A 6,027-nucleotide genomic window follows, 5' to 3' on the forward strand; every position below is an offset into this window, starting at 1 on the left:
GTGTCCAAAGGACTTGTGACCCATAATTGAAAAAAATGTCATGATGACCTTTCTACTGGCAAAAGATTCCACATTTGTCCCCTATTCAGGTCTTCCAGAGGGACAGAGGGAACTGCCAGGGAGGGGGGAGGGGGGGGGGATGAGGGAAGTTAAAAAATCTTAAAAGGAAAATACAAAGGCTCAATATAGATGTAGGAGGGCCCATAAAATGAAATGGAAAGATGCTGATGGTTTCTGATCAGCCTAATTTAGGGTGACATCAACAGCAACAAAGTGTGGTATGATGAGAGAAGGATGTGTAATAAATAATTCAGAGAGTGAGTTACTGTGAACAGTTCAGTGTTAGGGTTGTTCTCATCAGAATCAACAGAAAACTGTTGCGAACAATAGAAGTTCAGGTATACATAGGTAAACTACAAGCAGCAGATGAAATGGCAGAAGTATATGAGGTTACAGTTCAGGTAATTCTGCAGGATATGAATGCAGTTGTAGGGGAAGGAGTAGAAGAAATAGTAGTGGAGAATATGAGATAGATAGCAGGAATGAGAGTGGGAGAAGGTTTTGTTCTGCAGTGCAATAATGTTTGGCTAGTGACAGTGAATACATTGTTAAAAAATTGCAAGAAGAGGAGGCATAATCGCAAAAGGCCTGGAGACACGGAGAGCCATCAGATAACAATGGCTAAAAGTAGACTAAAGTTTAAAACAATTGTTTGGAAGAATAAATTTACAAAGAAATGGTATACTCTAGTACTGAGAAATGATGAGATGCATTTGAAGTTCTCAGTTGCTATAGATATTGTGAATGAACACCGTAGCAACCAATTCAGTTGAATAGGAATGAACATCTCTGAAAACGGCAATCAAGAAAGTTGGACAGAGAAGCATAATGACAAGGAACATAACTGCAAAGAAACCTTGGATAACATTAGAAATATTGTAAATGATTGATGAAAAAGAGGAAGTAAAAATATGTTTAAGAAGAGACAGAAGTAAAGCAATATAAGGCATTTGGAAAGAAATAATAGGAGGTGCAGGAAGGCAAGCCAAACTCACCCAGGAAAAATGTGAAAAAATCAAAAAACAAATGAATGTTGGAAGACGGATTCAGCATATAGAAAAATCAAAACAGCTTTCATGAAATGAAAACCAAGGTTGGCAACAAAAAAGAGCGCAACAGGAATTCCACTGTTTAAATACAGAGAGAGCAGACAGGTAGAAGTAGTACACTGAAGGTCTCTGCTAGAGGGAGGCCTTGTCTGATGATGTGATAGAGGAAGAAATATGTCTCAATGTGGAAGACATTGGGATCCTGTATTGGAATAAGAATTTAAATGAACATTGGCAGACTTAAGATCAAATAAGGTAGAAGGTTTAGGTGAGATTCTTTTGTAATTAGCTGAGTGAGGTGGAGACCAATGGCTATTCAAGTCAGGAAAATATCATCCACACAATACTGAAGGTAGCAAAGGAGGTAAGTGTAAGAACTAACCACACAATTAGCTTAACAGTTCGTACATCCCAGTTGCTTACAAGAGTAGATACAGAAGAATGGAAAATAAATTGAGAATCTGCTAGCTGACAATCAGTTTGGCTTAAGGGAAAGTGAGGGCGCTGGAGAGGTAGTTCTGATAATAGAAGCAAAACTAGCAAAAAGTCGAGAAACATTCATAGGAGTTGTCGTTCTAGAAAAAGTGTTTGACATTGCAGTATAGCCTAAGATGTTTGAAAATCTGAGAAAAATAGGAGTAAGCATTAGGGAGAGATGAGTGATATACAATATTTACAGTAATAAAGAAGAAACAATGAAAATGGAAGATGTAAGACAGGGATGTTGTCTTTCATACTGCGGTTCAATCTGTAAAGCAACGAATCAGTGGCAAAAGATATCAGTGATAAAATTCACAGATGACATTGCTGTCCTCAGAAAGAGAAGAAGAACTGTGGGATGTGTTGCGTGGAATGAATGGTCTAATGAGTACAGAATACCTATATGAATGTAGAAGAAACCAAAGAGAACATTTTCTCAGCATTAAAAGAACAATGAAGTGAATCCTGAGAACAGAGAAGAGAATGTATCTAACCACTCTGTTAGGATAAGCTGAGGTAGAGAGGCACAACAAGAGTTCATGACAATTTTTCCACCGCATCAAAAATTGGAAATGTGGAGTTCAGAGCACAATCTTTTTCAGTAGAGATAAGAATCACAACTTGATAAATGAAATGGAAAGAATTGTAGAAAGATGGAAAGAATACTTATCAGAATTCTTGAATCTCCCAAACCCAGATGAAGTTTTACTTGCAGACATCTTGGAGGAAAGGAAAGATGAGAATCAAATGATGAAGATGCAAAGACTGCAGTCAGAAGACTCAGAGGCAACAACGTCCCTGGGGAAGACAAAACAATAGGAGAATTAATCAAAGAGGGAGATGAGACCTTCCACTTATACAGAAACTGATACAGTTGCTATTGAAGATTGAGACTTTGTCAGAAAAAATGGAAGTTGCCCATAATATGCTTGTATACAAGAAGGGAAACAAAATGTAATGCAACTGCAGGCGTATCAGCTTGCTGAATGTAATCTGTAAGGTACTATCACTATCCTCAGAAAATTACAACTATTTGTAGAGAACAACATAGAGGAATACCAACCTGGCTTTGAACCAAACAAATCGACAACCACATTTAAGTCAAAGGCAATTACTAGATAAAAACCGGCAATAAGATAAAGATATCTACTTTCTGTCAATTGATTTCCAGTGTGTGTATGACAGCATCCACAGGAATAGCCTATACTATGCACTGTGTGACTTCAGATTTCCTGAGAAGCTGATGAGAATCCCAAAAACTTGTGTGGATGCATCAAGGCCAGCAGTGCATTTCTGAGGGGCCAGATCGTGAACATTTGAGTTTGAGACAACACTTTCTCATCAGTTCCATTAAATGTCTCATTAGAGAAAGTAATAAGGGAATGTAGGCAACAGGTATGGACTGAAGTATAGATGGATGGTAATTTCAGATGTCTGTCACATGCATATAATATAGTCTACAAAGTGCATCAAACTATGAGTTGACAAAAATATATCAGAAAAGGGACAACTACTGATAGAAGGTTGGACTGAAGGTGAATCTAGACCAGTGTTCCCACCCTGGGGCAAATTACCCCTGAGGGGTAAAATTAATTTTATGAGGGATAAAAACAAAAAGGTTCTTCCAGTACCTCTCTCTGTAGTGACATTCAGCAGTTCACTGAGCCCACCAACCTCTGTTCTCCTCCTTCTATAAAATTTCCTTTTTTATCTCTAAGAATACAGTATGTGGTTGAAAGTGTTTCTTCAATTCCTGAACTCTCTTCTTGAGTTCCCTTACTTCTTGGTTAGGTTGGTTATGGTATTCTTCTTCTAGCTGTATAACGCATTTCTGTTCTAATTCTCGTTTCTTTCTTCTACAAATTCTATCTCCCTCTTTCCTTTTATTCATGAATTCTTCTGTATTAGCTTAGTTGTCACGTTTGTCATTTTCTTTCTTGCCTCATTTCTCTCTGCCACCACCTATTTACGATCTTCATCAAACAATCCTGCACTTTCCACCTTTTCTTCTGTACCTAGAACTACTTCTGCAGTTTGTTATAGAACATCTTTCATCATACTCCACTTCCTTCCATGCTTTCCATGGTCCAGATTTGTTTAGCCTCAAACTTGTTCTGCAGTTGTGTTTCATATTTTTAGGATACTTCCTTGTCTTTTAATTTGGGAACATTGTACCTTCGTAGAACTTTTCTCTTTCCTGTGGATGTGTGGAGGACAGGTAAAGAAGGTTCTTAAGAGGAAACCAAACATCGGATGCCACATAGGATAAGGGGCCCACACAGAGGCCTACCAGCAGCCATATTTCCCAGAACCATATTCGACAGTGACAGGAAAGGGGGAAGTGACAGTGTTACACAGGGTACCCTCTGGCACGCACTGTTAGGCGGCCTGCAGAGTATAGATGTAGATGTAGATGTAGATAGGGCGACAGAGGCAGCGCCAGGTGGATGACCTCTGTAGGTTCCATGTTGTTGCAAAAACATACTTGGTCTCATTGCAACAAATAATCCTGAGAAAATACGGAGCATCACGATACAGGGATTAGTGACCACAAAGTTGGTGTGACGAGACTGAAAACCATAACGTCCGAACCCATGAACGGTAAACGCAAAATATATCTACTTAAAAAAGAAGATAAAATTGGATTGACACCTTCCTTACAATCCCTGCTCCTTCCAGTGTGGCTATGTAAGCGTAGACCAGATGTGATTTAAATTCAGAGAAATAGTGTCGACGGCAATTGAGAGACATGTACCAAATAAATTAATAAGAGATGTTATTGGCCCCACATGTTTCACAGAATAGGTCAGAACATGTCGCCAGAGAAACGGAAAAACTTGCTTAATTTAAAAGCACACAAAATCTCCATGCCTGGCGAAGTTTTACAGAAGCTCAAAACTTAAATCGGACGTCAATGTGAGATGCTTTTAATTGATCCCATAACTAAACTCTGTCGCTAAATGTAACAGAAAACCGAAAGAGATTCTTGTCGTACGTAAAGCACACCTGCAGCGAGACGCAGTCAATGCCTGTACTGCGCGATAGCAATGGTGATGTTACTGACAACCGTGTCATTAAAGCAGTTACTAAATACGTGTTTTCGAAATCTCTTCACCAACGAAAACGAAATAAACACACCAGAATTTGAGTCAATAATATCTGCCAATATGAGCAACTTAGAAGTTAATATACTCGGTGTAGCGAAGCAGCTGAAATCGCTTAATAAAGGCAAGTACGCCGATACAACAGCTCCTTACTTAGCAATCATATGCGAACATTCGCTCGTCGAAAGATTTGTACCTAAAGACTTGAAAGTTGAACAAGTCACACCAATAGCCAAGACAGGAAATTCTAGTAATCCGCGGAATACATACCTACATCAGTAACACAGATTAGCTGTAGGATTTTGCAACATACACTTGTCTTCGAACATTATGGGTTAACTCCAAAAAAACGATTTACTGACAAATAGCCAACACGGGCAAGAGAATTTCGTTCTTGTGAAACACAACTAGCTGTTTATTCTCACGAAGGAATGTTTGTTATCGATCTCGGGAGATCTCAAATTGATTTCATATTTCTAATTTCCAGAAGGCTCTTGACACCATTCCTGAGAAGAGATTTACAGTCGAATTGCTTGACTATGGAGTATAGCCTCAGTTATGTGACTGGATTCGTGATTTCCTGTCACAAAAGTCACAGTTCGTGGTAATAGACTTTAAGTCGTCGTGTAAAACAGAAGTGATATCTGGTGCGCTCCCCGGGAATATTTCATAGCCCCTCTGCTGGTCCTAATCTGAATAACCGATTTGGGAGACAATCTGAACAGGCCCTTTAGACTGTTCGCAGACGATGCTGTCATCTACCATCTTGTAAAGTCATCACACGATCAAGATTTACACAAGACATCTGTAAGGCGCGGAAAATAGCAATTGACTCTAAATGATGTGAGATGCTTTCAATAGTTCCCATAACTGAACTCTGCCAAATTTCAGATACACGATGACTCACACGAATCTAAAGTATATAAATTCGACAACGATATCTCGCGATCCCCAAGAATGTTTTACAGGCCCTCTGTTGGTCGTAATTTAAATAAACGGTTTAGAAGACAATCTGAACAGACCCCTTAGACTGTTCGCAGATGATGCTGTCATCTACCATCTTGTAAAGTCATCACACGATCAAAACCAACTGCAAAATGATTAGATAAGACAGCTGTATGGCGAGTAAAGCGGCAGCTGAAAACTGCCAAGTGATCCATGTGAATACTAAATCTGCTAAATTTCAGTTACATGATGAATCGCACAAATCTAAAGTGCATAAAACCAAATAAATACTTACGGCCTAGAGTTACGTTAACTTAAACTGGAACGATCACATAGATAATGTTGTGGGGAAAGCGAACCGTGATTTATTGGCGGCACACACAGAAAAT

The sequence above is a fragment of the Schistocerca piceifrons genome, chromosome 9 (genome assembly GCF_021461385.2).
Source record: "Schistocerca piceifrons isolate TAMUIC-IGC-003096 chromosome 9, iqSchPice1.1, whole genome shotgun sequence".
NCBI classification, from domain to species: Eukaryota; Metazoa; Arthropoda; class Insecta; order Orthoptera; family Acrididae; genus Schistocerca; species Schistocerca piceifrons.